Here is an 18464-nt window from a genome sequence, read left to right on the forward strand (position 1 = left end):
CCGACGTCGCTGGGTGGCAATCCCACTTTCCCTGCAGACAGCTGCTCGGGAATATGCTCGGCTAGCACGGACGTCATCGGACGTCCGCCCCCAACAAATGCAACTAACAAAATGAGAACAACAACTAAAAAAGTGGTAGGTTGTTCGCCTACCACGCGGGCGGCCCGGCTTCGATTCCCGGCCGATGCATCGTTTTGCTGTTCTCGCTATAATGCCGCCGCGCCGATTGCTCGCTTGAGCTGCGTCAGCCTCAGGAATGTGTAGCAGGATTCGCTGTGAGAAGAACCAAACACGCAGCACGCAAGAGGCCGTACTTGGACGGTCGCGTGCTATTTCTGAACTCTAGCGTCGGCCTGGCCCTACAGGCCGCTGTGTCCAGGTGCCGCAAGGGCGATGTACTGTTACCTCGGGCAGTGCTGCTTTCCGTTGAAAAAGCTGCGGCAGCAGTTTAATCTAGCCAGTCGGGAAAGCACGTGTAGCAACACAGCAGATTCTTGAGAAAGCGCAAACTGTCTATCTCTAATATGTGCGACTTACCAAGTTTCCTGGGACGCTTGTTGCAACGTGCCTCGGTAGCGCAGTAGGTAGCGCGTAAGTCTCATAATCTTAAGGTCGTGAGTTCGATCCTCACCCGGGGCATTTAATTTGCTGTACATCATGGCTGAATTAACGGCGCTGCTGTTGCTAGGGAACGAACTTAATTGTCGTTTGTTATCACCAAGGAGTCCACGCCTCAGCGTAAAAATGTTTACTTCCAATTATGGCGAGGTACAACTTTGATCTTTCTCCTCCCCTGTTATGAGTAAAATATGATGCAAACGGCAATGAATAGTCAGTTTCGAGCTGTGTGCCATGCCAGTCTGCACGCACAAATACGCTCGCAAACAGAGAACACCACTGAGTCCGGATTCAGCACGAAATGCGCGAGGAGAGGGAGTAAATGTCACGTTTATTGAGCAGATCCGGTGTGGTCTAGAGGCTACGATACCTGGCTTTCACCCAGGAGGCCCGGGTTCGATTCCCGGTACCGGAAGAGAAGTTTTTGCGCACACGTCCCTCCATGTTTTAGCCTTCCAACCTTCGTTTTGTCGCCCTCCTTCCGGAGCTTCAACCGAACGTAATCGGGGAAAACAGGCACAAGATGCAATTACTGTCAGCACCGGGATAAAGGCAGAAGAGGCACTGGTCCGCTGTTGGGCTGCTACCAGCGTCAGTGGGAAGTCGGTGAAGTCGCCAGTTGCGCCAGAAGCCAGCAATTACCGTAGTACGCCTACACACTCGTTCCAATTATTCACATTGCTTGCAGCCGCTCCACCCACAACGGGCATCAGCCCGGATAGCTCAGACGGTAGAGCATTAGGCTTTTAACCTAAGGGTTCAGGGTTCGAGTCCCTGTCCGGGCGAAGATTTTTAACGCTTCCGTAATGGCTCGTCTCGTAGCGCTGGTATCCCTGCCGTAATCAGTGCACAGAGTTCGTTTCCTGTCAACATTCTGCGCAGACCGGTTGGATTTTTCACGATTCGAGGGAAGCTTCAGATGCGAGCAGTCGTGGCCGAGTGGTTAAGGCGTCTGACTAGAAATCAGATTCCCTCTGGGAGCGTAGGTTCGAGTCCTACCGACTGCGTCCGTTTTTCTTCTCTTTTTTTCTTTAGGAAGGAGGAGCAGAAAATTTCGCGGTTTGCCTGTCGTTTTGGTACCTCGCCACACCTCACCTCTCACAGTCGTTTATAGCGCCTGTCCTTTTGATAAGGGCGAATTCCAAGCGTCAGCTTTCGCGTCAGCCGAGCAAAGTCGGGACAAGTCGGGACATACTAGAGGATGGCCTGCGTGGAGCAACGACGGAAAGAAAACGTTAACGTGGCTCACATACTCATACGCAAAAAATTGCGCCCGTTGCGGTGGCCGGGAATCGAACCCGGATCAACTGCTGGGAAGGCAACTATGCTCACCATTACACCACCACCGCACATCCGCTGCTCGCAACGCCGCGCTGTGTCGGCTTCCCGCCCGCCGGCAGCGGCCCACGGTGATAGTAGCTGTAGGCGCTTTACGAGGTAGGAGGGTGCATCCACACGCATTCGGGTAGCGCCTCCACGCCCGCTGCGTCTTTGGGCAAGACTCGTCGCCGCGGCCGCAACGTTACTCACACGATAGTGATGAGCGGTCGCTATAAGGCAGTGTAGTGGGGGACTCCGCGTGTGTAGCACTTCTTTCGGTCGTATCCGACGTCGCTGGGTGGCAATCCCACTTTCCCTGCAGACAGCTGCTCGGGAATATGCTCGGCTAGCACGGACGTCATCGGACGTCCGCCCCCTACAAATGCAACTAACAAAATGAGAACAACAACTAAAAAAGTGGTAGGTTGTTCGCCTACCACGCGGGCGGCCCGGCTTCGATTCCCGGCCGATGCATCGTTTTGCTGTTCTCGCTATAATGCCGCCGCGCCGATTGCTCGCTTGAGCTGCGTCAGCCTCAGGAATGTGTAGCAGGATTCGCTGTGAGAAGAACCAAACACGCAGCACGCAAGAGGCCGTACTTGGACGGTCGCGTGCTATTTCTGAACTCTAGCGTCGGCCTGGCCCTACAGGCCGCTGTGTCCAGGTGCCGCAAGGGCGATGTACTGTTACCTCGGGCAGTGCTGCTTTCCGTTGAAAAAGCTGCGGCAGCAGTTTAATCTAGCCAGTCGGGAAAGCACGTGTAGCAACACAGCAGATTCTTGAGAAAGCGCAAACTGTCTATCTCTAATATGTGCGACTTACCAAGTTTCCTGGGACGCTTGTTGCAGCGTGCCTCGGTAGCGCAGTAGGTAGCGCGTAAGTCTCATAATCTTAAGGTCGTGAGTTCGATCCTCACCCGGGGCATTTAATTTGCTGTACATCATGGCTGAATTAACGGCGCTGCTGTTGCTAGGGAACGAACTTAATTGTCGTTTGTTATCACCAAGGAGTCCACGCCTCAGCGTAAAAATGTTTACTTCCAATTATGGCGAGGTACAACTTTGATCTTTCTCCTCCCCTGTTATGAGTAAAATATGATGCAAACGGCAATGAATAGTCAGTTTCGAGCTGTGTGCCATGCCAGTCTGCACGCACAAATACGCTCGCAAACAGAGAACACCACTGAGTCCGGATTCAGCACGAAATGCGCGAGGAGAGGGAGTAAATGTCACGTTTATTGAGCAGATCCGGTGTGGTCTAGAGGCTACGATACCTGGCTTTCACCCAGGAGGCCCGGGTTCGATTCCCGGTACCGGAAGAGAAGTTTTTGCGCACACGTCCCTCCATGTTTTAGCCTTCCAACCTTCGTTTTGTCGCCCTCCTTCCGGAGCTTCAACCGAACGTAATCGGGGAAAACAGGCACAAGATGCAATTACTGTCAGCACCGGGATAAAGGCAGAAGAGGCACTGGTCCGCTGTTGGGCTGCTACCAGCGTCAGTGGGAAGTCGGTGAAGTCGCCAGTTGCGCCAGAAGCCAGCAATTACCGTAGTACGCCTACACACTCGTTCCAATTATTCACATTGCTTGCAGCCGCTCCACCCACAACGGGCATCAGCCCGGATAGCTCAGACGGTAGAGCATTAGGCTTTTAACCTAAGGGTTCAGGGTTCGAGTCCCTGTCCGGGCGAAGATTTTTAACGCTTCCGTAATGGCTCGTCTCGTAGCGCTGGTATCCCTGCCGTAATCAGTGCACAGAGTTCGTTTCCTGTCAACATTCTGCGCAGACCGGTTGGATTTTTCACGATTCGAGGGAAGCTTCAGATGCGAGCAGTCGTGGCCGAGTGGTTAAGGCGTCTGACTAGAAATCAGATTCCCTCTGGGAGCGTAGGTTCGAGTCCTACCGACTGCGTCCGTTTTTCTTCTCTTTTTTTCTTTAGGAAGGAGGAGCAGAAAATTTCGCGGTTTGCCTGTCGTTTTGGTACCTCGCCACACCTCACCTCTCACAGTCGTTTATAGCGCCTGTCCTTTTGATAAGGGCGAATTCCAAGCGTCAGCTTTCGCGTCAGCCGAGCAAAGTCGGGACAAGTCGGGACATACTACAGGATGGCCTGCGTGGAGCAACGACGGAAAGAAAACGTTAACGTGGCTCACATACTCATACGCAAAAAATTGCGCCCGTTGCGGTGGCCGGGAATCGAACCCGGATCAACTGCTTGGAAGGCAACTATGCTCACCATTACACCACCACCGCACAGCCGCTGCTCGCAACGTCTCGCTGTGTCGGCTTCCCGCCCGCCGGCAGCGGCCCATGGTGATAGTAACTGTAGGCGCTTTACGAGGTAGGAGGGTGCATCCACACGCATTCGGGTAGCGCCTCCACGCACGCTGCGTCTTTGGGCAAGACTCGTCGCCGCGGCCGCAACGTTACTCACACGATAGTGATGAGCGGTCGCTATAAGGCAGTGTAGTGGGGGACTCCGCGTGTGTAGCACTTTTTTCGGTCGTATCCGACGTCGCTGGGTGGCAATCCCACTTTCCCTGCAGACAGCTGCTCGGGAATATGCTCGGCTAGCACGGACGTCATCGGACGTCCGCCCCCAACAAATGCAACTAACAAAATGAGAACAACAACTAAAAAAGTGGTAGGTTGTTCGCCTACCACGCGGGCGGCCCGGCTTCGATTCCCGGCCGATGCATCGTTTTGCTGTTCTCGCTATAATGCCGCCGCGCCGATTGCTCGCTTGAGCTGCGTCAGCCTCAGGAATGTGTAGCAGGATTCGCTGTGAGAAGAACCAAACACGCAGCACGCAAGAGGCCGTACTTGGACGGTCGCGTGCTATTTCTGAACTCTAGCGTCGGCCTGGCCCTACAGGCCGCTGTGTCCAGGTGCCGCAAGGGCGATGTACTGTTACCTCGGGCAGTGCTGCTTTCCGTTGAAAAAGCTGCGGCAGCAGTTTAATCTAGCCAGTCGGGAAAGCACGTGTAGCAACACAGCAGATTCTTGAGAAAGCGCAAACTGTCTATCTCTAATATGTGCGACTTACCAAGTTTCCTGGGACGCTTGTTGCAACGTGCCTCGGTAGCGCAGTAGGTAGCGCGTAAGTCTCATAATCTTAAGGTCGTGAGTTCGATCCTCACCCGGGGCATTTAATTTGCTGTACATCATGGCTGAATTAACGGCGCTGCTGTTGCTAGGGAACGAACTTAATTGTCGTTTGTTATCACCAAGGAGTCCACGCCTCAGCGTAAAAATGTTTACTTCCAATTATGGCGAGGTACAACTTTGATCTTTCTCCTCCCCTGTTATGAGTAAAATATGATGCAAACGGCAATGAATAGTCAGTTTCGAGCTGTGTGCCATGCCAGTCTGCACGCACAAATACGCTCGCAAACAGAGAACACCACTGAGTCCGGATTCAGCACGAAATGCGCGAGGAGAGGGAGTAAATGTCACGTTTATTGAGCAGATCCGGTGTGGTCTAGAGGCTACGATACCTGGCTTTCACCCAGGAGGCCCGGGTTCGATTCCCGGTACCGGAAGAGAAGTTTTTGCGCACACGTCCCTCCATGTTTTAGCCTTCCAACCTTCGTTTTGTCGCCCTCCTTCCGGAGCTTCAACCGAACGTAATCGGGGAAAACAGGCACAAGATGCAATTACTGTCAGCACCGGGATAAAGGCAGAAGAGGCACTGGTCCGCTGTTGGGCTGCTACCAGCGTCAGTGGGAAGTCGGTGAAGTCGCCAGTTGCGCCAGAAGCCAGCAATTACCGTAGTACGCCTACACACTCGTTCCAATTATTCACATTGCTTGCAGCCGCTCCACCCACAACGGGCATCAGCCCGGATAGCTCAGACGGTAGAGCATTAGGCTTTTAACCTAAGGGTTCAGGGTTCGAGTCCCTGTCCGGGCGAAGATTTTTAACGCTTCCGTAATGGCTCGTCTCGTAGCGCTGGTATCCCTGCCGTAATCAGTGCACAGAGTTCGTTTCCTGTCAACATTCTGCGCAGACCGGTTGGATTTTTCACGATTCGAGGGAAGCTTCAGATGCGAGCAGTCGTGGCCGAGTGGTTAAGGCGTCTGACTAGAAATCAGATTCCCTCTGGGAGCGTAGGTTCGAGTCCTACCGACTGCGTCCGTTTTTCTTCTCTTTTTTTCTTTAGGAAGGAGGAGCAGAAAATTTCGCGGTTTGCCTGTCGTTTTGGTACCTCGCCACACCTCACCTCTCACAGTCGTTTATAGCGCCTGTCCTTTTGATAAGGGCGAATTCCAAGCGTCAGCTTTCGCGTCAGCCGAGCAAAGTCGGGACAAGTCGGGACATACTAGAGGATGGCCTGCGTGGAGCAACGACGGAAAGAAAACGTTAACGTGGCTCACATACTCATACGCAAAAAATTGCGCCCGTTGCGGTGGCCGGGAATCGAACCCGGATCAACTGCTGGGAAGGCAACTATGCTCACCATTACACCACCACCGCACATCCGCTGCTCGCAACGCCGCGCTGTGTCGGCTTCCCGCCCGCCGGCAGCGGCCCACGGTGATAGTAGCTGTAGGCGCTTTACGAGGTAGGAGGGTGCATCCACACGCATTCGGGTAGCGCCTCCACGCCCGCTGCGTCTTTGGGCAAGACTCGTCGCCGCGGCCGCAACGTTACTCACACGATAGTGATGAGCGGTCGCTATAAGGCAGTGTAGTGGGGGACTCCGCGTGTGTAGCACTTCTTTCGGTCGTATCCGACGTCGCTGGGTGGCAATCCCACTTTCCCTGCAGACAGCTGCTCGGGAATATGCTCGGCTAGCACGGACGTCATCGGACGTCCGCCCCCTACAAATGCAACTAACAAAATGAGAACAACAACTAAAAAAGTGGTAGGTTGTTCGCCTACCACGCGGGCGGCCCGGCTTCGATTCCCGGCCGATGCATCGTTTTGCTGTTCTCGCTATAATGCCGCCGCGCCGATTGCTCGCTTGAGCTGCGTCAGCCTCAGGAATGTGTAGCAGGATTCGCTGTGAGAAGAACCAAACACGCAGCACGCAAGAGGCCGTACTTGGACGGTCGCGTGCTATTTCTGAACTCTAGCGTCGGCCTGGCCCTACAGGCCGCTGTGTCCAGGTGCCGCAAGGGCGATGTACTGTTACCTCGGGCAGTGCTGCTTTCCGTTGAAAAAGCTGCGGCAGCAGTTTAATCTAGCCAGTCGGGAAAGCACGTGTAGCAACACAGCAGATTCTTGAGAAAGCGCAAACTGTCTATCTCTAATATGTGCGACTTACCAAGTTTCCTGGGACGCTTGTTGCAGCGTGCCTCGGTAGCGCAGTAGGTAGCGCGTAAGTCTCATAATCTTAAGGTCGTGAGTTCGATCCTCACCCGGGGCATTTAATTTGCTGTACATCATGGCTGAATTAACGGCGCTGCTGTTGCTAGGGAACGAACTTAATTGTCGTTTGTTATCACCAAGGAGTCCACGCCTCAGCGTAAAAATGTTTACTTCCAATTATGGCGAGGTACAACTTTGATCTTTCTCCTCCCCTGTTATGAGTAAAATATGATGCAAACGGCAATGAATAGTCAGTTTCGAGCTGTGTGCCATGCCAGTCTGCACGCACAAATACGCTCGCAAACAGAGAACACCACTGAGTCCGGATTCAGCACGAAATGCGGGAGGAGAGGGAGTAAATGTCACGTTTATTGAGCAGATCCGGTGTGGTCTAGAGGCTACGATACCTGGCTTTCACCCAGGAGGCCCGGGTTCGATTCCCGGTACCGGAAGAGAAATTTTTGGCGCACACGTCCCTCCATGTTTTAGCCTTCCAACCTTCGTTTTGTCGCCCTCCTTCCGGAGCTTCAACCGAACGTAATCGGGGAAAACAGGCACAAGATGCAATTACTGTCAGCACCGGGATAAAGGCAGAAGAGGCACTGGTCCGCTGTTGGGCTGCTACCAGCGTCAGTGGGAAGTCGGTGAAGTCGCCAGTTGCGCCAGAAGCCAGCAATTACCGTAGTACGCCTACACACTCGTTCCAATTATTCACATTGCTTGCAGCCGCTCCACCCACAACGGGCATCAGCCCGGATAGCTCAGACGGTAGAGCATTAGGCTTTTAACCTAAGGGTTCAGGGTTCGAGTCCCTGTCCGGGCGAAGATTTTTAACGCTTCCGTAATGGCTCGTCTCGTAGCGCTGGTATCCCTGCCGTAATCAGTGCACAGAGTTCGTTTCCTGTCAACATTCTGCGCAGACCGGTTGGATTTTTCACGATTCGAGGGAAGCTTCAGATACGAGCAGTCGTGGCCGAGTGGTTAAGGCGTCTGACTAGAAATCAGATTCCCTCTGGGAGCGTAGGTTCGAGTCCTACCGACTGCGTCCGTTTTTCTTCTCTTTTTTTCTTTAGGAAGGAGGAGCAGAAAATTTCGCGGTTTGCCTGTCGTTTTGGTACCTCGCCACACCTCACCTCTCACAGTCGTTTATAGCGCCTGTCCTTTTGATAAGGGCGAATTCCAAGCGTCAGCTTTCGCGTCAGCCGAGCAAAGTCGGGACAAGTCGGGACATACTACAGGATGGCCTGCGTGGAGCAACGACGGAAAGAAAACGTTAACGTGGCTCACATACTCATACGCAAAAAATTGCGCCCGTTGCGGTGGCCGGGAATCGAACCCGGATCAACTGCTGGGAAGGCAACTATGCTCACCATTACACCACCACCGCACATCCGCTGCTCGCAACGCCGCGCTGTGTCGGCTTCCCGCCCGCCGGCAGCGGCCCACGGTGATAGTAGCTGTAGGCGCTTTACGAGGTAGGAGGGTGCATCCACACGCATTCGGGTAGCGCCTCCACGCCCGCTGCGTCTTTGGGCAAGACTCGTCGCCGCGGCCGCAACGTTACTCACACGATAGTGATGAGCGGTCGCTATAAGGCAGTGTAGTGGGGGACTCCGCGTGTGTAGCACTTCTTTCGGTCGTATCCGACGTCGCTGGGTGGCAATCCCACTTTCCCTGCAGACAGCTGCTCGGGAATATGCTCGGCTAGCACGGACGTCATCGGACGTCCGCCCCCTACAAATGCAACTAACAAAATGAGAACAACAACTAAAAAAGTGGTAGGTTGTTCGCCTACCACGCGGGCGGCCCGGCTTCGATTCCCGGCCGATGCATCGTTTTGCTGTTCTCGCTATAATGCCGCCGCGCCGATTGCTCGCTTGAGCTGCGTCAGCCTCAGGAATGTGTAGCAGGATTCGCTGTGAGAAGAACCAAACACGCAGCACGCAAGAGGCCGTACTTGGACGGTCGCGTGCTATTTCTGAACTCTAGCGTCGGCCTGGCCCTACAGGCCGCTGTGTCCAGGTGCCGCAAGGGCGATGTACTGTTACCTCGGGCAGTGCTGCTTTCCGTTGAAAAAGCTGCGGCAGCAGTTTAATCTAGCCAGTCGGGAAAGCACGTGTAGCAACACAGCAGATTCTTGAGAAAGCGCAAACTGTCTATCTCTAATATGTGCGACTTACCAAGTTTCCTGGGACGCTTGTTGCAGCGTGCCTCGGTAGCGCAGTAGGTAGCGCGTAAGTCTCATAATCTTAAGGTCGTGAGTTCGATCCTCACCCGGGGCATTTAATTTGCTGTACATCATGGCTGAATTAACGGCGCTGCTGTTGCTAGGGAACGAACTTAATTGTCGTTTGTTATCACCAAGGAGTCCACGCCTCAGCGTAAAAATGTTTACTTCCAATTATGGCGAGGTACAACTTTGATCTTTCTCCTCCCCTGTTATGAGTAAAATATGATGCAAACGGCAATGAATAGTCAGTTTCGAGCTGTGTGCCATGCCAGTCTGCACGCACAAATACGCTCGCAAACAGAGAACACCACTGAGTCCGGATTCAGCACGAAATGCGGGAGGAGAGGGAGTAAATGTCACGTTTATTGAGCAGATCCGGTGTGGTCTAGAGGCTACGATACCTGGCTTTCACCCAGGAGGCCCGGGTTCGATTCCCGGTACCGGAAGAGAAATTTTTGGCGCACACGTCCCTCCATGTTTTAGCCTTCCAACCTTCGTTTTGTCGCCCTCCTTCCGGAGCTTCAACCGAACGTAATCGGGGAAAACAGGCACAAGATGCAATTACTGTCAGCACCGGGATAAAGGCAGAAGAGGCACTGGTCCGCTGTTGGGCTGCTACCAGCGTCAGTGGGAAGTCGGTGAAGTCGCCAGTTGCGCCAGAAGCCAGCAATTACCGTAGTACGCCTACACACTCGTTCCAATTATTCACATTGCTTGCAGCCGCTCCACCCACAACGGGCATCAGCCCGGATAGCTCAGACGGTAGAGCATTAGGCTTTTAACCTAAGGGTTCAGGGTTCGAGTCCCTGTCCGGGCGAAGATTTTTAACGCTTCCGTAATGGCTCGTCTCGTAGCGCTGGTATCCCTGCCGTAATCAGTGCACAGAGTTCGTTTCCTGTCAACATTCTGCGCAGACCGGTTGGATTTTTCACGATTCGAGGGAAGCTTCAGATACGAGCAGTCGTGGCCGAGTGGTTAAGGCGTCTGACTAGAAATCAGATTCCCTCTGGGAGCGTAGGTTCGAGTCCTACCGACTGCGTCCGTTTTTCTTCTCTTTTTTTCTTTAGGAAGGAGGAGCAGAAAATTTCGCGGTTTGCCTGTCGTTTTGGTACCTCGCCACACCTCACCTCTCACAGTCGTTTATAGCGCCTGTCCTTTTGATAAGGGCGAATTCCAAGCGTCAGCTTTCGCGTCAGCCGAGCAAAGTCGGGACAAGTCGGGACATACTACAGGATGGCCTGCGTGGAGCAACGACGGAAAGAAAACGTTAACGTGGCTCACATACTCATACGCAAAAAATTGCGCCCGTTGCGGTGGCCGGGAATCGAACCCGGATCAACTGCTGGGAAGGCAACTATGCTCACCATTACACCACCACCGCACATCCGCTGCTCGCAACGCCGCGCTGTGTCGGCTTCCCGCCCGCCGGCAGCGGCCCACGGTGATAGTAGCTGTAGGCGCTTTACGAGGTAGGAGGGTGCATCCACACGCATTCGGGTAGCGCCTCCACGCCCGCTGCGTCTTTGGGCAAGACTCGTCGCCGCGGCCGCAACGTTACTCACACGATAGTGATGAGCGGTCGCTATAAGGCAGTGTAGTGGGGGACTCCGCGTGTGTAGCACTTCTTTCGGTCGTATCCGACGTCGCTGGGTGGCAATCCCACTTTCCCTGCAGACAGCTGCTCGGGAATATGCTCGGCTAGCACGGACGTCATCGGACGTCCGCCCCCTACAAATGCAACTAACAAAATGAGAACAACAACTAAAAAAGTGGTAGGTTGTTCGCCTACCACGCGGGCGGCCCGGCTTCGATTCCCGGCCGATGCATCGTTTTGCTGTTCTCGCTATAATGCCGCCGCGCCGATTGCTCGCTTGAGCTGCGTCAGCCTCAGGAATGTGTAGCAGGATTCGCTGTGAGAAGAACCAAACACGCAGCACGCAAGAGGCCGTACTTGGACGGTCGCGTGCTATTTCTGAACTCTAGCGTCGGCCTGGCCCTACAGGCCGCTGTGTCCAGGTGCCGCAAGGGCGATGTACTGTTACCTCGGGCAGTGCTGCTTTCCGTTGAAAAAGCTGCGGCAGCAGTTTAATCTAGCCAGTCGGGAAAGCACGTGTAGCAACACAGCAGATTCTTGAGAAAGCGCAAACTGTCTATCTCTAATATGTGCGACTTACCAAGTTTCCTGGGACGCTTGTTGCAGCGTGCCTCGGTAGCGCAGTAGGTAGCGCGTAAGTCTCATAATCTTAAGGTCGTGAGTTCGATCCTCACCCGGGGCATTTAATTTGCTGTACATCATGGCTGAATTAACGGCGCTGCTGTTGCTAGGGAACGAACTTAATTGTCGTTTGTTATCACCAAGGAGTCCACGCCTCAGCGTAAAAATGTTTACTTCCAATTATGGCGAGGTACAACTTTGATCTTTCTCCTCCCCTGTTATGAGTAAAATATGATGCAAACGGCAATGAATAGTCAGTTTCGAGCTGTGTGCCATGCCAGTCTGCACGCACAAATACGCTCGCAAACAGAGAACACCACTGAGTCCGGATTCAGCACGAAATGCGGGAGGAGAGGGAGTAAATGTCACGTTTATTGAGCAGATCCGGTGTGGTCTAGAGGCTACGATACCTGGCTTTCACCCAGGAGGCCCGGGTTCGATTCCCGGTACCGGAAGAGAAATTTTTGGCGCACACGTCCCTCCATGTTTTAGCCTTCCAACCTTCGTTTTGTCGCCCTCCTTCCGGAGCTTCAACCGAACGTAATCGGGGAAAACAGGCACAAGATGCAATTACTGTCAGCACCGGGATAAAGGCAGAAGAGGCACTGGTCCGCTGTTGGGCTGCTACCAGCGTCAGTGGGAAGTCGGTGAAGTCGCCAGTTGCGCCAGAAGCCAGCAATTACCGTAGTACGCCTACACACTCGTTCCAATTATTCACATTGCTTGCAGCCGCTCCACCCACAACGGGCATCAGCCCGGATAGCTCAGACGGTAGAGCATTAGGCTTTTAACCTAAGGGTTCAGGGTTCGAGTCCCTGTCCGGGCGAAGATTTTTAACGCTTCCGTAATGGCTCGTCTCGTAGCGCTGGTATCCCTGCCGTAATCAGTGCACAGAGTTCGTTTCCTGTCAACATTCTGCGCAGACCGGTTGGATTTTTCACGATTCGAGGGAAGCTTCAGATACGAGCAGTCGTGGCCGAGTGGTTAAGGCGTCTGACTAGAAATCAGATTCCCTCTGGGAGCGTAGGTTCGAGTCCTACCGACTGCGTCCGTTTTTCTTCTCTTTTTTTCTTTAGGAAGGAGGAGCAGAAAATTTCGCGGTTTGCCTGTCGTTTTGGTACCTCGCCACACCTCACCTCTCACAGTCGTTTATAGCGCCTGTCCTTTTGATAAGGGCGAATTCCAAGCGTCAGCTTTCGCGTCAGCCGAGCAAAGTCGGGACAAGTCGGGACATACTACAGGATGGCCTGCGTGGAGCAACGACGGAAAGAAAACGTTAACGTGGCTCACATACTCATACGCAAAAAATTGCGCCCGTTGCGGTGGCCGGGAATCGAACCCGGATCAACTGCTGGGAAGGCAACTATGCTCACCATTACACCACCACCGCACATCCGCTGCTCGCAACGCCGCGCTGTGTCGGCTTCCCGCCCGCCGGCAGCGGCCCACGGTGATAGTAGCTGTAGGCGCTTTACGAGGTAGGAGGGTGCATCCACACGCATTCGGGTAGCGCCTCCACGCACGCTGCGTCTTTGGGCAAGACTCGTCGCCGCGGCCGCAACGTTACTCACACGATAGTGATGAGCGGTCGCTATAAGGCAGTGTAGTGGGGGACTCCGCGTGTGTAGCACTTCTTTCGGTCGTATCCGACGTCGCTGGGTGGCAATCCCACTTTCCCTGCAGACAGCTGCTCGGGAATATGCTCGGCTAGCATGGACGTCATCGGACGTCCGCCCCCTACAAATGCAACTAACAAAATGAGAACAACAACTAAAAAAGTGGTAGGTTGTTCGCCTACCACGCGGGCGGCCCGGCTTCGATTCCCGGCCGATGCATCGTTTTGCTGTTCTCGCTATAATGCCGCCGCGCCGATTGCTCGCTTGAGCTGCGTCAGCCTCAGGAATGTGTAGCAGGATTCGCTGTGAGAAGAACCAAACACGCAGCACGCAAGAGGCCGTACTTGGACGGTCGCGTGCTATTTCTGAACTCTAGCGTCGGCCTGGCCCTACAGGCCGCTGTGTCCAGGTGCCGCAAGGGCGATGTACTGTTACCTCGGGCAGTGCTGCTTTCCGTTGAAAAAGCTGCGGCAGCAGTTTAATCTAGCCAGTCGGGAAAGCACGTGTAGCAACACAGCAGATTCTTGAGAAAGCGCAAACTGTCTATCTCTAATATGTGCGACTTACCAAGTTTCCTGGGACGCTTGTTGCAGCGTGCCTCGGTAGCGCAGTAGGTAGCGCGTAAGTCTCATAATCTTAAGGTCGTGAGTTCGATCCTCACCCGGGGCATTTAATTTGCTGTACATCATGGCTGAATTAACGGCGCTGCTGTTGCTAGGGAACGAACTTAATTGTCGTTTGTTATCACCAAGGAGTCCACGCCTCAGCGTAAAAATGTTTACTTCCAATTATGGCGAGGTACAACTTTGATCTTTCTCCTCCCCTGTTATGAGTAAAATATGATGCAAACGGCAATGAATAGTCAGTTTCGAGCTGTGTGCCATGCCAGTCTGCACGCACAAATACGCTCGCAAACAGAGAACACCACTGAGTCCGGATTCAGCACGAAATGCGGGAGGAGAGGGAGTAAATGTCACGTTTATTGAGCAGATCCGGTGTATTCTAGAGGCTACGATACCTGGCTTTCACCCAGGAGGCCCGGGTTCGATTCCCGGTACCGGAAGAGAAGTTTTTGCGCACACGTCCCTCCTTTTTTTGGCCTTCCAACCTTCGTTTTGTCGCCCTCCTTCCGGAGCTTCAACCGAACGTAATCGGGGAAAACAGGCACAAGATGCAATTACTGTCAGCACCGGGATAAAGGCAGAAGAGGCACTGGTCCGCTGTTGGGCTGCTACCAGCGTCAGTGGGAAGTCGGTGAAGTCGCCAGTTGCGCCAGAAGCCAGCAATTACCGTAGTACGCCTACACACGCGTTCCAATTATTCACATTGCTTGCAGCCGCTCCACCCACAACGGGCATCAGCCCGGATAGCTCAGTCGGTAGAGCATTAGGCTTTTAACCTAAGGGTCCAGGGTTCGAGTCCCTGTCCGGGCGAAGATTTTTAACGCTTCCGTAATGGCTCGTCTCGTAGCGCTGGTATCCCTGCCGTAATCAGTGCACAGAGTTCGTTTCCTGTCAACATTCTGCGCAGACCGGTTGGATTTTTCACGATTCGAGGGAAGCTTCAGATACGAGCAGTCGTGGCCGAGTGGTTAAGGCGTCTGACTAGAAATCAGATTCCCTCTGGGAGCGTAGGTTCGAGTCCTACCGACTGCGTCCGTTTTTCTTCTCTTTTTTTCTTTAGGAAGGAGGAGCAGAAAATTTCGCGGTTTGCCTGTCGTTTTGGTACCTCGCCACACCTCACCTCTCACAGTCGTTTATAGCGCCTGTCCTTTTGATAAGGGCGAATTCCAAGCGTCAGCTTTCGCGTCAGCCGAGCAAAGTCGGGACAAGTCGGGACATACTACAGGATGGCCTGCGTGGAGCAACGACGGAAAGAAAACGTTAACGTGGCTCACATACTCATACGCAAAAAATTGCGCCCGTTGCGGTGGCCGGGAATCGAACCCGGATCAACTGCTGGGAAGGCAACTATGCTCACCATTACACCACCACCGCACATCCGCTGCTCGCAACGCCGCGCTGTGTCGGCTTCCCGCCCGCCGGCAGCGGCCCACGGTGATAGTAGCTGTAGGCGCTTTACGAGGTAGGAGGGTGCATCCACACGCATTCGGGTAGCGCCTCCACGCCCGCTGCGTCTTTGGGCAAGACTCGTCGCCGCGGCCGCAACGTTACTCACACGATAGTGATGAGCGGTCGCTATAAGGCAGTGTAGTGGGGGACTCCGCGTGTGTAGCACTTCTTTCGGTCGTATCCGACGTCGCTGGGTGGCAATCCCACTTTCCCTGCAGACAGCTGCTCGGGAATATGCTCGGCTAGCACGGACGTCATCGGACGTCCGCCCCCTACAAATGCAACTAACAAAATGAGAACAACAACTAAAAAAGTGGTAGGTTGTTCGCCTACCACGCGGGCGGCCCGGCTTCGATTCCCGGCCGATGCATCGTTTTGCTGTTCTCGCTATAATGCCGCCGCGCCGATTGCTCGCTTGAGCTGCGTCAGCCTCAGGAATGTGTAGCAGGATTCGCTGTGAGAAGAACCAAACACGCAGCACGCAAGAGGCCGTACTTGGACGGTCGCGTGCTATTTCTGAACTCTAGCGTCGGCCTGGCCCTACAGGCCGCTGTGTCCAGGTGCCGCAAGGGCGATGTACTGTTACCTCGGGCAGTGCTGCTTTCCGTTGAAAAAGCTGCGGCAGCAGTTTAATCTAGCCAGTCGGGAAAGCACGTGTAGCAACACAGCAGATTCTTGAGAAAGCGCAAACTGTCTATCTCTAATATGTGCGACTTACCAAGTTTCCTGGGACGCTTGTTGCAGCGTGCCTCGGTAGCGCAGTAGGTAGCGCGTAAGTCTCATAATCTTAAGGTCGTGAGTTCGATCCTCACCCGGGGCATTTAATTTGCTGTACATCATGGCTGAATTAACGGCGCTGCTGTTGCTAGGGAACGAACTTAATTGTCGTTTGTTATCACCAAGGAGTCCACGCCTCAGCGTAAAAATGTTTACTTCCAATTATGGCGAGGTACAACTTTGATCTTTCTCCTCCCCTGTTATGAGTAAAATATGATGCAAACGGCAATGAATAGTCAGTTTCGAGCTGTGTGCCATGCCAGTCTGCACGCACAAATACGCTCGCAAACAGAGAACACCACTGAGTCCGGATTCAGCACGAAATGCGGGAGGAGAGGGAGTAAATGTCACGTTTATTGAGCAGATCCGGTGTGGTCTAGAGGCTACGATACCTGGCTTTCACCCAGGAGGCCCGGGTTCGATTCCCGGTACCGGAAGAGAAATTTTTGGCGCACACGTCCCTCCATGTTTTAGCCTTCCAACCTTCGTTTTGTCGCCCTCCTTCCGGAGCTTCAACCGAACGTAATCGGGGAAAACAGGCACAAGATGCAATTACTGTCAGCACCGGGATAAAGGCAGAAGAGGCACTGGTCCGCTGTTGGGCTGCTACCAGCGTCAGTGGGAAGTCGGTGAAGTCGCCAGTTGCGCCAGAAGCCAGCAATTACCGTAGTACGCCTACACACTCGTTCCAATTATTCACATTGCTTGCAGCCGCTCCACCCACAACGGGCATCAGCCCGGATAGCTCAGACGGTAGAGCATTAGGCTTTTAACCTAAGGGTTCAGGGTTCGAGTCCCTGTCCGGGCGAAGATTTTTAACGCTTCCGTAATGGCTCGTCTCGTAGCGCTGGTATCCCTGCCGTAATCAGTGCACAGAGTTCGTTTCCTGTCAACATTCTGCGCAGACCGGTTGGATTTTTCACGATTCGAGGGAAGCTTCAGATACGAGCAGTCGTGGCCGAGTGGTTAAGGCGTCTGACTAGAAATCAGATTCCCTCTGGGAGCGTAGGTTCGAGTCCTACCGACTGCGTCCGTTTTTCTTCTCTTTTTTTCTTTAGGAAGGAGGAGCAGAAAATTTCGCGGTTTGCCTGTCGTTTTGGTACCTCGCCACACCTCACCTCTCACAGTCGTTTATAGCGCCTGTCCTTTTGATAAGGGCGAATTCCAAGCGTCAGCTTTCGCGTCAGCCGAGCAAAGTCGGGACAAGTCGGGACATACTACAGGATGGCCTGCGTGGAGCAACGACGGAAAGAAAACGTTAACGTGGCTCACATACTCATACGCAAAAAATTGCGCCCGTTGCGGTGGCCGGGAATCGAACCCGGATCAACTGCTGGGAAGGCAACTATGCTCACCATTACACCACCACCGCACATCCGCTGCTCGCAACGCCGCGCTGTGTCGGCTTCCCGCCCGCCGGCAGCGGCCCACGGTGATAGTAGCTGTAGGCGCTTTACGAGGTAGGAGGGTGCATCCACACGCATTCGGGTAGCGCCTCCACGCACGCTGCGTCTTTGGGCAAGACTCGTCGCCGCGGCCGCAACGTTACTCACACGATAGTGATGAGCGGTCGCTATAAGGCAGTGTAGTGGGGGACTCCGCGTGTGTAGCACTTCTTTCGGTCGTATCCGACGTCGCTGGGTGGCAATCCCACTTTCCCTGCAGACAGCTGCTCGGGAATATGCTCGGCTAGCATGGACGTCATCGGACGTCCGCCCCCTACAAATGCAACTAACAAAATGAGAACAACAACTAAAAAAGTGGTAGGTTGTTCGCCTACCACGCGGGCGGCCCGGCTTCGATTCCCGGCCGATGCATCGTTTTGCTGTTCTCGCTATAATGCCGCCGCGCCGATTGCTCGCTTGAGCTGCGTCAGCCTCAGGAATGTGTAGCAGGATTCGCTGTGAGAAGAACCAAACACGCAGCACGCAAGAGGCCGTACTTGGACGGTCGCGTGCTATTTCTGAACTCTAGCGTCGGCCTGGCCCTACAGGCCGCTGTGTCCAGGTGCCGCAAGGGCGATGTACTGTTACCTCGGGCAGTGCTGCTTTCCGTTGAAAAAGCTGCGGCAGCAGTTTAATCTAGCCAGTCGGGAAAGCACGTGTAGCAACACAGCAGATTCTTGAGAAAGCGCAAACTGTCTATCTCTAATATGTGCGACTTACCAAGTTTCCTGGGACGCTTGTTGCAGCGTGCCTCGGTAGCGCAGTAGGTAGCGCGTAAGTCTCATAATCTTAAGGTCGTGAGTTCGATCCTCACCCGGGGCATTTAATTTGCTGTACATCATGGCTGAATTAACGGCGC

The 18464-nt window shown here is 53.9% G+C and overlaps 40 non-coding genes across 40 annotated transcripts; 32 read left to right on the forward strand and 8 right to left on the reverse strand.

Moving 5' to 3' along the window:
* The first annotated feature begins 566 nt into the window (after positions 1 to 566).
* On the forward strand, positions 567 to 639 carry Trnam-cau (transfer RNA methionine (anticodon CAU)). Its single transcript has one exon. It is a non-coding gene; the product is annotated as a tRNA-Met (tRNA).
* Positions 640 to 961: 322 nt separating this feature from the next.
* On the forward strand, positions 962 to 1033 carry Trnae-uuc (transfer RNA glutamic acid (anticodon UUC)). The gene has a single exon. It is a non-coding gene; the product is annotated as a tRNA-Glu (tRNA).
* Positions 1034 to 1330: 297 nt separating this feature from the next.
* Trnak-uuu (transfer RNA lysine (anticodon UUU)) lies at positions 1331 to 1403 on the forward strand. The gene has a single exon. It is a non-coding gene; the product is annotated as a tRNA-Lys (tRNA).
* Positions 1404 to 1543: 140 nt separating this feature from the next.
* On the forward strand, positions 1544 to 1625 carry Trnas-aga (transfer RNA serine (anticodon AGA)). Its single transcript has one exon. It is a non-coding gene; the product is annotated as a tRNA-Ser (tRNA).
* Positions 1626 to 1895: 270 nt separating this feature from the next.
* On the reverse strand, positions 1896 to 1967 carry Trnag-ucc (transfer RNA glycine (anticodon UCC)). The gene has a single exon. It is a non-coding gene; the product is annotated as a tRNA-Gly (tRNA).
* An 822-nt stretch (positions 1968 to 2789) lies between these two features.
* Positions 2790 to 2862, forward strand: Trnam-cau (transfer RNA methionine (anticodon CAU)). Its single transcript has one exon. It is a non-coding gene; the product is annotated as a tRNA-Met (tRNA).
* Positions 2863 to 3184: 322 nt separating this feature from the next.
* Trnae-uuc (transfer RNA glutamic acid (anticodon UUC)) lies at positions 3185 to 3256 on the forward strand. The gene has a single exon. It is a non-coding gene; the product is annotated as a tRNA-Glu (tRNA).
* Positions 3257 to 3553: 297 nt separating this feature from the next.
* Positions 3554 to 3626, forward strand: Trnak-uuu (transfer RNA lysine (anticodon UUU)). Its single transcript has one exon. It is a non-coding gene; the product is annotated as a tRNA-Lys (tRNA).
* A 140-nt stretch (positions 3627 to 3766) lies between these two features.
* Trnas-aga (transfer RNA serine (anticodon AGA)) lies at positions 3767 to 3848 on the forward strand. Its single transcript has one exon. It is a non-coding gene; the product is annotated as a tRNA-Ser (tRNA).
* Positions 3849 to 4118: 270 nt separating this feature from the next.
* Trnag-ucc (transfer RNA glycine (anticodon UCC)) lies at positions 4119 to 4190 on the reverse strand. The gene has a single exon. It is a non-coding gene; the product is annotated as a tRNA-Gly (tRNA).
* An 822-nt stretch (positions 4191 to 5012) lies between these two features.
* On the forward strand, positions 5013 to 5085 carry Trnam-cau (transfer RNA methionine (anticodon CAU)). The gene has a single exon. It is a non-coding gene; the product is annotated as a tRNA-Met (tRNA).
* A 322-nt stretch (positions 5086 to 5407) lies between these two features.
* Positions 5408 to 5479, forward strand: Trnae-uuc (transfer RNA glutamic acid (anticodon UUC)). Its single transcript has one exon. It is a non-coding gene; the product is annotated as a tRNA-Glu (tRNA).
* Positions 5480 to 5776: 297 nt separating this feature from the next.
* Trnak-uuu (transfer RNA lysine (anticodon UUU)) lies at positions 5777 to 5849 on the forward strand. The gene has a single exon. It is a non-coding gene; the product is annotated as a tRNA-Lys (tRNA).
* A 140-nt stretch (positions 5850 to 5989) lies between these two features.
* On the forward strand, positions 5990 to 6071 carry Trnas-aga (transfer RNA serine (anticodon AGA)). Its single transcript has one exon. It is a non-coding gene; the product is annotated as a tRNA-Ser (tRNA).
* Positions 6072 to 6341: 270 nt separating this feature from the next.
* On the reverse strand, positions 6342 to 6413 carry Trnag-ucc (transfer RNA glycine (anticodon UCC)). The gene has a single exon. It is a non-coding gene; the product is annotated as a tRNA-Gly (tRNA).
* Positions 6414 to 7235: 822 nt separating this feature from the next.
* On the forward strand, positions 7236 to 7308 carry Trnam-cau (transfer RNA methionine (anticodon CAU)). Its single transcript has one exon. It is a non-coding gene; the product is annotated as a tRNA-Met (tRNA).
* Positions 7309 to 7630: 322 nt separating this feature from the next.
* On the forward strand, positions 7631 to 7702 carry Trnae-uuc (transfer RNA glutamic acid (anticodon UUC)). Its single transcript has one exon. It is a non-coding gene; the product is annotated as a tRNA-Glu (tRNA).
* A 298-nt stretch (positions 7703 to 8000) lies between these two features.
* Trnak-uuu (transfer RNA lysine (anticodon UUU)) lies at positions 8001 to 8073 on the forward strand. Its single transcript has one exon. It is a non-coding gene; the product is annotated as a tRNA-Lys (tRNA).
* A 140-nt stretch (positions 8074 to 8213) lies between these two features.
* On the forward strand, positions 8214 to 8295 carry Trnas-aga (transfer RNA serine (anticodon AGA)). The gene has a single exon. It is a non-coding gene; the product is annotated as a tRNA-Ser (tRNA).
* Positions 8296 to 8565: 270 nt separating this feature from the next.
* On the reverse strand, positions 8566 to 8637 carry Trnag-ucc (transfer RNA glycine (anticodon UCC)). The gene has a single exon. It is a non-coding gene; the product is annotated as a tRNA-Gly (tRNA).
* Positions 8638 to 9459: 822 nt separating this feature from the next.
* Trnam-cau (transfer RNA methionine (anticodon CAU)) lies at positions 9460 to 9532 on the forward strand. Its single transcript has one exon. It is a non-coding gene; the product is annotated as a tRNA-Met (tRNA).
* Positions 9533 to 9854: 322 nt separating this feature from the next.
* Positions 9855 to 9926, forward strand: Trnae-uuc (transfer RNA glutamic acid (anticodon UUC)). The gene has a single exon. It is a non-coding gene; the product is annotated as a tRNA-Glu (tRNA).
* A 298-nt stretch (positions 9927 to 10224) lies between these two features.
* Positions 10225 to 10297, forward strand: Trnak-uuu (transfer RNA lysine (anticodon UUU)). The gene has a single exon. It is a non-coding gene; the product is annotated as a tRNA-Lys (tRNA).
* Positions 10298 to 10437: 140 nt separating this feature from the next.
* Trnas-aga (transfer RNA serine (anticodon AGA)) lies at positions 10438 to 10519 on the forward strand. Its single transcript has one exon. It is a non-coding gene; the product is annotated as a tRNA-Ser (tRNA).
* A 270-nt stretch (positions 10520 to 10789) lies between these two features.
* Positions 10790 to 10861, reverse strand: Trnag-ucc (transfer RNA glycine (anticodon UCC)). Its single transcript has one exon. It is a non-coding gene; the product is annotated as a tRNA-Gly (tRNA).
* Positions 10862 to 11683: 822 nt separating this feature from the next.
* Trnam-cau (transfer RNA methionine (anticodon CAU)) lies at positions 11684 to 11756 on the forward strand. Its single transcript has one exon. It is a non-coding gene; the product is annotated as a tRNA-Met (tRNA).
* A 322-nt stretch (positions 11757 to 12078) lies between these two features.
* Positions 12079 to 12150, forward strand: Trnae-uuc (transfer RNA glutamic acid (anticodon UUC)). The gene has a single exon. It is a non-coding gene; the product is annotated as a tRNA-Glu (tRNA).
* A 298-nt stretch (positions 12151 to 12448) lies between these two features.
* Positions 12449 to 12521, forward strand: Trnak-uuu (transfer RNA lysine (anticodon UUU)). The gene has a single exon. It is a non-coding gene; the product is annotated as a tRNA-Lys (tRNA).
* Positions 12522 to 12661: 140 nt separating this feature from the next.
* Trnas-aga (transfer RNA serine (anticodon AGA)) lies at positions 12662 to 12743 on the forward strand. The gene has a single exon. It is a non-coding gene; the product is annotated as a tRNA-Ser (tRNA).
* A 270-nt stretch (positions 12744 to 13013) lies between these two features.
* Positions 13014 to 13085, reverse strand: Trnag-ucc (transfer RNA glycine (anticodon UCC)). Its single transcript has one exon. It is a non-coding gene; the product is annotated as a tRNA-Gly (tRNA).
* Positions 13086 to 13907: 822 nt separating this feature from the next.
* On the forward strand, positions 13908 to 13980 carry Trnam-cau (transfer RNA methionine (anticodon CAU)). Its single transcript has one exon. It is a non-coding gene; the product is annotated as a tRNA-Met (tRNA).
* Positions 13981 to 14671: 691 nt separating this feature from the next.
* Trnak-uuu (transfer RNA lysine (anticodon UUU)) lies at positions 14672 to 14744 on the forward strand. The gene has a single exon. It is a non-coding gene; the product is annotated as a tRNA-Lys (tRNA).
* A 140-nt stretch (positions 14745 to 14884) lies between these two features.
* Positions 14885 to 14966, forward strand: Trnas-aga (transfer RNA serine (anticodon AGA)). Its single transcript has one exon. It is a non-coding gene; the product is annotated as a tRNA-Ser (tRNA).
* A 270-nt stretch (positions 14967 to 15236) lies between these two features.
* On the reverse strand, positions 15237 to 15308 carry Trnag-ucc (transfer RNA glycine (anticodon UCC)). The gene has a single exon. It is a non-coding gene; the product is annotated as a tRNA-Gly (tRNA).
* An 822-nt stretch (positions 15309 to 16130) lies between these two features.
* Trnam-cau (transfer RNA methionine (anticodon CAU)) lies at positions 16131 to 16203 on the forward strand. The gene has a single exon. It is a non-coding gene; the product is annotated as a tRNA-Met (tRNA).
* Positions 16204 to 16525: 322 nt separating this feature from the next.
* Trnae-uuc (transfer RNA glutamic acid (anticodon UUC)) lies at positions 16526 to 16597 on the forward strand. The gene has a single exon. It is a non-coding gene; the product is annotated as a tRNA-Glu (tRNA).
* Positions 16598 to 16895: 298 nt separating this feature from the next.
* Trnak-uuu (transfer RNA lysine (anticodon UUU)) lies at positions 16896 to 16968 on the forward strand. Its single transcript has one exon. It is a non-coding gene; the product is annotated as a tRNA-Lys (tRNA).
* A 140-nt stretch (positions 16969 to 17108) lies between these two features.
* On the forward strand, positions 17109 to 17190 carry Trnas-aga (transfer RNA serine (anticodon AGA)). The gene has a single exon. It is a non-coding gene; the product is annotated as a tRNA-Ser (tRNA).
* Positions 17191 to 17460: 270 nt separating this feature from the next.
* Trnag-ucc (transfer RNA glycine (anticodon UCC)) lies at positions 17461 to 17532 on the reverse strand. The gene has a single exon. It is a non-coding gene; the product is annotated as a tRNA-Gly (tRNA).
* An 822-nt stretch (positions 17533 to 18354) lies between these two features.
* Positions 18355 to 18427, forward strand: Trnam-cau (transfer RNA methionine (anticodon CAU)). The gene has a single exon. It is a non-coding gene; the product is annotated as a tRNA-Met (tRNA).
* The last annotated feature ends 37 nt before the right edge of the window (positions 18428 to 18464 follow it).

The sequence above is a fragment of the Schistocerca cancellata genome, unplaced genomic scaffold, assembly GCF_023864275.1.
Source record: "Schistocerca cancellata isolate TAMUIC-IGC-003103 unplaced genomic scaffold, iqSchCanc2.1 HiC_scaffold_327, whole genome shotgun sequence".
Lineage (NCBI taxonomy): Eukaryota > Metazoa > Arthropoda > Insecta > Orthoptera > Acrididae > Schistocerca > Schistocerca cancellata.